The sequence below is a fragment of the Octodon degus genome, unplaced genomic scaffold, assembly GCF_000260255.1.
Source record: "Octodon degus isolate 3935 unplaced genomic scaffold, OctDeg1.0 scaffold00114, whole genome shotgun sequence".
Lineage (NCBI taxonomy): Eukaryota > Metazoa > Chordata > Mammalia > Rodentia > Octodontidae > Octodon > Octodon degus.
This window is the reverse complement of record NW_004524690.1, coordinates 643,015-652,634: the sequence shown is the minus strand read 5'-3', so window position 1 is coordinate 652,634 and position 9,620 is coordinate 643,015. Positions and strand designations below refer to the sequence as shown.

General features: G+C 35.2%; 1 pseudogene; it reads left to right on the top strand.

Moving 5' to 3' along the window:
* Positions 1 to 9,382, top strand: part of LOC101576538 — a 27,619-nt pseudogene extending 18,237 nt beyond the window's left edge.
* Positions 9,383 to 9,620: the final 238 nt, after the last annotated feature.

Sequence of the window (9,620 nt, the reverse complement as noted above, 5' to 3'; positions counted from 1 at the left end):
ATTACAAAATGATAACAGTTTATGTTTGTCAAATGCTTACAACAGTACAGCACACTAAAACTTACTAGAAATGTTAACATTTATAAAATATAACAAATGCTATTGTCTTAAAAAAACATGCTTCTTTTTAATCTGGAGAAAATATAAGAAATTTAATTAAGATTTCTATTCTACAGAACACTAGCTTTGCAATTAACTTTTATCAGTGGAGATTTTCAACTGATCCATTTTTATTTATCATAAAATGCTTCCAAATTGATCTTTAGGTAATTCTAATAAATTTAGGCAAGTAATAAAAAATTAACAACATCAGCCCCATTTTATATCACACCTGTGTAGGACTGCACAAATTTAAAAGTAGTTTTTGAAGAGTAAAAGACAGAAGCAAAAACAAATAGAAAAGAAAGACAGAAATAAGGTAACATACAATAATCCATATGTTACAGATTTTCAAAATAGGAATAGCTAATTAACAATGGTTGTTACACTATCTTTATGGTCAAATATGTTGCTCAGTTCAACAGATATAGTTATGTGAGATTGGACAAATAATTGAGTATTAACTCTTGCATTCAAGAAATCTTAATTTTTTTCCTTGTCTTTTTTAAACATTTATTTTTAAGAGATTATAATAATTGATAAGACATTAGAAACAGTACACATTTAAAAGACCAAGGTGAGAGGTATTAAACCATGAGTTTTGTATTACACATTGCTGTCCTCGATGGTTGTTCAAATCACAGATATCAGCACACAGAGTTGGTCAAGGTGAAAATTCTAAACATTAACTGCTATTTTCAAAAAGTTGATGGCAATAATGAGTACAATCATCTCAGCCATCCTGTATATATACTTGATATTTGTCCCTTTTCCTTTTGCCTATCTTTTCTCCTTTCTCTCATCTTCATTATTTAATCCTTAAATTCATTTTCTTTCTGTTTTGTTTTATCTACTATACATTTCAGGCTTTATTTATCCTTTCAGGTTCTTACACTAGGAACACAATACAATGTTTACACATTTGGGTCTGATTTATTTCACTTATGAGTATAGCCTCTAGTTGCATCCATATACCTTTAAAGGCTTCTGGTTTTGCTTTGTTTTTTACTCTTCATAATAAAATTAAATTAAATTTTAAAATAATAAAACATATCTTCACTAAGAGTCATTCTAAAAGAATAGAAAGACACTATTTAAAAGAAACTAGTATTTTTGTCTTTGAAAAATAAGTTAGATTCTACTGTCATGTTTTTTTTTTCAAGGAAATGAATAACAAGCCAGATAAGAAATAAAAATAAATAAATAAAAGTAGTTTTCCCAAGAACTCCTCAGTTTCTTAATAATAAGATGAGGCTTTAATACAGATGACAAAGACGACACAATTTTGTTTTGAGAGTAGTACCAAGACAATGTTTTCTGAATGAATCCTTGAACATGCATTCTTCTCTACTGAGCACACCTTATTATTAGAAACCCATATACCTAATCTTCCTTCTCTAAAATTTTGGTACATTGCTGTAGTTACTCTTTCAAATTAGGCAGTCACTAAATATCAATTTGAATTTGAGTAAGTTTAATAGATTATTTTCATTGATTTCATGGCTCCTCCAGCAAGTCAGAATCAACATTAATTCCACAAGCCCTAGCAGGGTGAAATCTTATAAATGAACAGAAGTACTGTTTTCCATTATATTTCACTTATCAGAGAACCTGAATGTGAATGATCACAGGGAAAAAAAATCTAAGAAATATAGTCTAAAAACTATCACTGAATTTTGTATATTCATTCAAATTATGAAGCATACATTAGAAGATGTGTAGCAGATTATATGGTGGCTACTATTGCAAAAAAACTACTGATGGTTGTAGCCCGGTACTTGGTACTGCAGTGGGGTGTTTAAAAGGTGATCGCTGTTTGCCTGTAAAAGATCAGAATACTTACTTGTTTTGTTTTGAACCCATTTTTCAAATAGGATCAATCAAATAGAAGTAAATAACAAAGTGTTTGTTAGTAAGTCCCTTCACGGACTAGCCACATAGCTCAGCAGACTAAAGCTCAGTGGACTAAAATACCTGCTTAGGCAGACACAGGGACCGAGATTCTATCCCTGGCATGTTGTGCCGGCCCCAACCCTGGGGTGCGCTGAGACAGTGACTGAGACTGGGCTTGTAGTCCCAGCACATGGGGGGGCTGAAAACAGGAGGATCACTATGAGTCCGATCTGTGCAGTGAGACCCTGTACTAAATACATTAAAACAAAATAAATAATAAATAAGCCTCCTCAACCTTAGACCATCAAATAAACATACCTTAAAATATTTTTGCAACATATCTAGTGTCAACTGCATTGTATAATGTGCTTATTCCACTTGAATGAATAATCTTATAATCCTTTAGTTTTAAGTAGCTTCTTATAGTATAAGACATATTACTTCATCCTTGTTCTTTTAATATTTAATGTCTAATAAAAAAAGACATGATACACTTTCCAGTAAGGTTTCTTATCCTTCTCTGAGAGAAGCACAATCAAGACACATTGCTTCAGAGAACAGCTGTCTCAATGAGTCTTGTTTATATTTCACACATTCCACATGCTCTGTATTTTAGCTTAAATAAGACATTCTTACTATTGGCCATAAATTACTCTCTTTCAGAATAAATTTAAAAGGATGTTTTAAAAATAATCTAAGGGGGCTGGGGAGATAGCTCAGCAGTCTAAACAGATCCCTGGTGCTGCACACTGTGCAAGCCCCACATGTAATTCCAGCACTGGGGAGGCTGAGACAGGAGGAACACTATGAATCCAAGCTGTATAGTGAGACCCTCTATCAAATAAAAAAATACATCCTTAAAAAAGAATCTAAGTAAACAACAGAATTAAAAAATGGACCATAATACAAGTATATTAAATTGAACTAAAAATAGACCAAAATTTAGATTTGGTTAGAGAAATATTTCCCAATGCTGAAGCTTAAAAAAATAAACAGAAAAACAGCTATAAATGTTTTACTTTTCTACATTCTTGTTCTAAAACTTGACTGACATCTGTGATGTATTTTGTAATACTTTGAATTGAAATATTTCAATAACATAGACATTATTTTTATTCAATAATGTATAGATTATTTTGCATTCATGAAATGGAAATGACAACAAATGGGAATATTACCTTGTTCAGACCATGTTAAATAGATTTCCTTATACAATATTACTTGCATTTTTAAAAAAGAATTCAAAGTACTTTCATAATATATAGAAATTCTGCCTGCTGAAGACTGATGTTTAGAGCTTTGTACATATTAAAATAGAAATATCTGGGCATTATCTTTAACTCCGCAGAGCCACTCCGAGCATCCTTCCATCAAAAGTAAAATTATCAGTATGAAAGACACATATGCAAGTATGACCATTACTACAAGCTTGCAAGCACAAAACAGTTTTAAGTTTAATAAATTTTTATCAGTGGATTTTGACTTATGGCATACTTATTGTACATTAGAGTATGGTAGACATTTTTGATGTCATCAAAAGATAAATACTGTAGTTATTTTGCAACAAAAATTATTATACGTGAAACATATTTAGAATAGTAGTCAGCCTAAAAATGAAATTCTGATATGTGCTACAATGTGGATAACTTTAAAAACTTTGTGCTAAATATAAGAAGCCTGATATAAAAAGATAGTTATCATATGATTCCTCTTACATAAGATAGAATAGAGTTTGCCAGGGACTAAAGGACACGAAACATGGTAGGATATTGTTTAACAGATACAGAATACTTGTTTAGAGATGATGAGAAAGCTCTGAAAATGGTGGGGCCGGGGTGATGGTTGGGGGCCAGGGAGACTGCTCAGTAGAATAAGCGCTTGCTTGATAAATGCAAGGGCCTGAGTTCAATCTTCAGTTCCACGAAAACAAACAAACAAAAAAGAAAAAGAGTTCTAAAAATAGATATTACAATGGTGTACAACACTATGAATGTATTTAATGCTAATGAATTATAAATTAATTGGTAATGTATATGTTAATTTAAATATAAATAAGTTTATACCACAGACATGTAAAATATGCATTTGGATTTCCCAAAGTATGTGGATATTTAGCCTTTAAAATTATAAATAAATAACACATGTACTTCATATGGGACACATCATGTTGCTTTCATAAAACCTCACATTTTCAGTAGCTTACATGATTATTATATTTCAGCTACATGAAAATTGATTTTCAGAAAGGTAAAATTCAGCCATACGTGAGATTGCCTTCAGTTTTCTTTCTTTTTTTTATGAGCAGAATATATTTATTGAGAGAAAGAAAGCTCCTGTCCCAAGAGAGGGACAGGAGGGGTGGCGCAACCAGGTAGTTTCCCCTGTTTCTTTTCTTTTCTTTTCTTTTCTTTTCTTTTCTTTTCTTTTCTTTTCTTTTCTTTCTTTCTTTTTTTTTTTAAATGTTATTCTTGACACATCTTTTGAACCTTAGCATCAGCAGCGACCACGCTGTCTAGTACAACTCTCTTAAATATCAGCGAAGAATGACTTTCGTGCATCTAAGATGATGTGTAGCTCTGTAGGCTGAGAATTGTTTTAGAACCTGGGCTAGATGAACATAACTTGTCATTCTTTCCTTAACTTGGCAAAAGCAAATATACTACGACAGACAGCATTGCCAGAAATAAACAGTAACTCTGAGGCAGAGAGAAATTCACAGATTTCGGTGTAGACTACACCAGTCAACTACTGGCAATATTCATCTGTATATTTCGTAATACAGTCCTCTTATATCTGAGAACTGTCTCTTTTTATAAAAATGTTTTTAGGGCTGGGGAGATGGCTCAGTGGAATAAGCGCTTCCCTGGCAAGCGCAAGGGCCTGAGTTCAACCCCCGGTTCCATCCCCGCCCCCCAAAAAAGTTTTTAATTTGAAAACCCTAAATAAATCATGTGGAATATGTAATGTTTGGAGCTCTCTTATAATGGCTCTTCCATGAATCAAGGTTGTCTGTGTCGCTACTCTCACTGGCACTTAGTGTGAGGTTATCTTAGCTGTCTGCATCAATGCTAATGAAGAGCTCTCACTTCATGTCCTAAAGCAGAGAAACAAACAGAACTTTACACCAAATACAGGAAGTGTACAGGCTAATACAAGACACATATGGTCAGAGCTTTCAAAGTGGACTGTATTTAACCCTTCAGAGGCGATTTTTAATGGATCTATATACATCTACAGTTGTATGTAAAATCATATGCATGTGTGTATGTAAAATCATATGCGTGTGTGTGTACACATGTTTCCTTGGGGAGAGGATGGATAGCTTTCGCTGTATTATCAAAGGAGATGTCCACAGCCAGAAGTTTAAAAAGCATTAAAAAGATTAATCACAAAACAGCCAAATTGCTATGATGACTTCTGTTTGTAAAATGCTTCACTTCAGTCTTGCACTTCAAAAAGCAGTGTAGTAATGCAGAACGAAGCTGTGCCATTAGGTAACAGCTCTGAGCCTCGACTTCTTAATGTATTATCAACATAAAGTATAATAATTACACGAGATATCACAGATCAAAGTCCTCAGTGGAATATTTTGAAAGAAGATGTGTACTCATACATATGATGTATTTTTTTGTTTCAAATGCAAGTATATGAATTTATCACTTTTTTATTTTGTTACGCTTACCATACTTCTAATATATATGAACAAATGCACATTAAAAGGCATGTAAACACACAATTTTTATGAATATCATTAATTATTTGACTGTACTCTTACTATATTTACATTTTTACAAAGTTGTAAAAAAACTAAATTAGTTTATTTGCAGATCTTAAAAAGCCAAACTCATCTGGTGTGGAAGGGTAGGTGGAGACGTATGGGAAATAACTCATTTCTTTACTGAAATCAAGTTGCCCTATGACTAACCTGCAATCTATTTGTACTGTACTATGAATTGCAAGAAGTAGAAAGTTGTCAGTTCCTGACTCTGCTCTCTTAGAACTATGTTAAAACAGTAGACAAAGCATAAATACGAAAGAATGAACCAACATTGGAAGAGCTGCAGAAACTTAGACAGCAGAGAAGCATGCATATCTGACCAGAGAAAAAAAGTTGGAGCATGAAAGATTCCATGGAAGACATAGTGTTAGGTGTGAGTAAGGATTTGGTATATAGCAGGATGAGGCAAACTGGAAATAAATACTACTTGGCCTAGGCTATTAATGGAGAACTGTAAGATCAGAGGAAACTAGATCAAGAGATATCACATTTCCTTATCCATATTACTTAATACTGAACAGGGTGAAATATTACAGAAACTTGAAAAAAAAAGAAATTTGACAGCTAAGAAAAGGTCATTGGCAGCTTTCAACATAGTACATTTTCTTTATTCATTTTCACTGAAAGCACTGATTGAATAGAAATGATATTTTTTCTTTAACTGTACCATTGTTTGTACTTTTTCCTTCATTTTTCAAAATCTCTAGGTAAAACTATTTCAACTTAGCTAATAGTAGGAATGCAGCATCATAAAAGCTCTCTTGCCATAAGACACCAAAGTTTACTCCAAAATTTATACCCACTAGCTTGCAGAGATCATTGACTACCCACCAGACAATATTTTTCATGTGATGTTTTTTACTCAGCAATCCATTGACTTCAATTTTATCTTGTCAAACCTACAGAAATATCCAGAGCTCTTTTAATATCTAATCATGCATAGTTTCATTTTCCATTTTAAATATGAACCAATTAATGTTTTATTTCCTTGAGAAATATTTAAAGAAAAAGAAATGAAGTCAATTTCAGTCAAAAGATTAACCAAACTTCTGCTTAGATCTATGCATTCAAAACATTATTCAAAACCATGAATCAGAAATTTCTTGAATTTATTGTTTCAGTTGTATCAACATGAAAATTAAAATTTCTAACTACCTTCCTTTCTTTCTAGGTTTCCACAACTACAATAAATAATTTAATGGATTGATCTTACCTGCAGAATCACTGGCAGGTATTATGCCAGCTTGGGTATCACCAGTCTTTTTATTCTCACCCTATTTCTCCTCAAGGAAGTAATTTTCTTCAGAAACCTAACGTGAGACACTATCAATTTCTAACCTTCATTTTGATATTCTTATACCCTGCTCTTCAACACAAAGATTACTCAAATTACAAATTTTGCTGTACTTATAAGATCAATTCAATCCCTGGTTCCGCAAAAAAAAAAAAAAAAAAATCAATTATATGACCTTTATTTCATATACCCAGAGTTAATTTATTAACAAGGATAATTTTATTAATATTTGCTGCTTTTTTAGAATGATCATTTATGTGGTTCAGTATTTAATGTTAGAAAGAAAAGGTAACAGAGTAGAAGGTTTTACTTTTGATCTTTTACTATTTAGCTCTTAATTGCTGTGTCTGTCACAAAAATTGGGTGTTTCAAATTCAAGTCATGTTCAACATATAATATAGCATAACATTAAATTATAATAATATATATTTTTAGAAAGGATCTGAGTGCTTCAAGGTCCTAGAAGACAGCTTCTAGAGTTGGTTAATTTGTAGTGGGTTTGTTCACCTCCTCCGCTCCCTCTACCTCACATACAGATGATAGAGACAAAGAAACAAGTTTTAATGGTTTTAAAGTATATTTTGTAAGAAGATAATCCACAATCAAATATATAAAATGAATATTAAATGTTAGAATATTCAATATATAATAGGTTTGACATGATTTTTAAGCCACTATCTTTGTCTAAATGCAATATTGAGAAAGGAAAGTAAGTGAGGTTCAATTCTTTGCTATAAAATATGGCCCTTTTTTCATAGATCTAGTTTAATTTGCTAAAATAAAATTGCAAGGTTATGGAATCAGACTCTCTCTAATTTCAAATTTAAAGGTAACATCTTATTTTAAATCAAGTGCTGGCACACAGACACCCCACAGTCTGGCTTATGGTAGCTGTTCTCTGTTTGTGAATTGACATTTTTGCCAGCCCCATAACAGCCATCTTATCCATTTCACAATATATCACTCAAATGTACATCCCTAGGTGAAAACAAGAAGAACTTGAGCTCAGTAGCAAGGAGTTGTGGGGAAAAATCCTAAAACAAGTGGTACAAACCTGTTAACAGGTAGGCGGGCTTAAAGATGCTCAAATAATCTGAGATTTAGATTGGGCTCTCAAACTTTTGAGGTTTTGCATAAGCCTAGGACAAATACACTCCTTGCTTTCTGAGCACTTGCCCTAAATCCTAACAGCTAAAGATCTCACAATCCAGCTGGGTAAAAATTGCATCAAGAACAACTGACTAGATTGGCATTTACATTTTTACTTCCACCTCTGTCTATGTGTGGGGAGCAGGCTTTACACTCAAATGTATTTCTGTTTATCCTCTCAAGCCTTCTGGTAGTCAGCCAGAGTGACTTCAAGAAAGACAGTTATGGGAAACCATGCCTGTACTGGCTAAGAGCAGAATATACCAATGCACGTATTTGTGGGAAGGACATGGGCAATGGTATAGAGAGGAAGAGTTAATAGGAAACCTGGCTAGAGCAATGCCCTTTCTGGGACCTTGACGAAATCATTCATGGAACCGAGGCCACAGACAGGAGCGGACAAGAGTTGGCCAGGGAATATGCAAAGCATCTCTGAAAAACATCAATGAAATAAAAGATTGAGAGAGATGATGACAAGTGAAGGAGAAGCAGGCTTGATTCCAGGAGATAGAGAAGTTTCTCCTCCCGCCTAGCGACTCTTTCTAAAGGCTCAGTCGAACACTGACCTAATAGGATAAACTGGGAAGATAGAAGACCCAGAACGATACAAAGAGATGGAAGATTTCTAAATACTTCCCCCAGATTGCTGCTGGAGACCTGCTGGTCCAAAACCAGAAAATAATTCGGTGGTAGGCTGAGAACTCAGAAAGGTAAAAAGGCAAGTCTAATTTTACATTTGGAATCCTCTTCAGTGTCTAAGTGAATCTGGCACTGAAATGGTTTATCACCTTTCAAAGAATACAGTGGCTGAGCGCTTTCTTTGTTTGCCCAGAAGCACTGCTCCTCGGATCTCCAGCACTTGGCTGATGAACATTTCAGTCCCAGTTGTTGCTCCTTTTCCCAAGGCAGAGCACAGCGTGGCTATCCCCTTTCTTCCCATTCTGCTGCAAACCCCATTATTAACAGAGCGGAAAGCACCGCGCAGTGTGGCCAAGGCTAATCGTGGCCGGGCCGCTTACCTTCCCCGATCGAGTCCGTGCGTGTCCCGGGCGTCCGCAAGCCCGGGCCGCAGTCCCGCCGCTGGGCCGAGCGCGCGGTCAGCTCCGCCGGCCCCCACCCCACCTGCTAGTTGCAGCTGCCGCTCCCGCCGCCGAGCTCCAGCCGCATGAAGTCATCCCCGCCGGATCACCACATTCCGCGCGAGCCGCGGGGGGAGAGGGACGTCTGCAGGCGGCGGCGAGGGGAGCCTGGCCACTGCGCCCCACTCACGCGGCCCCTCCAGGCTCTAGGTTTGTTTTCTATTCACGCTTTTACAGATGCAGCATTTCTTGGGCTGCGGACTCAAGGAGGACAGCTGCAGAAACTTCCTCCGCAGCCAGTCTTTCCTCCAAGATCTCCCCTGTCACC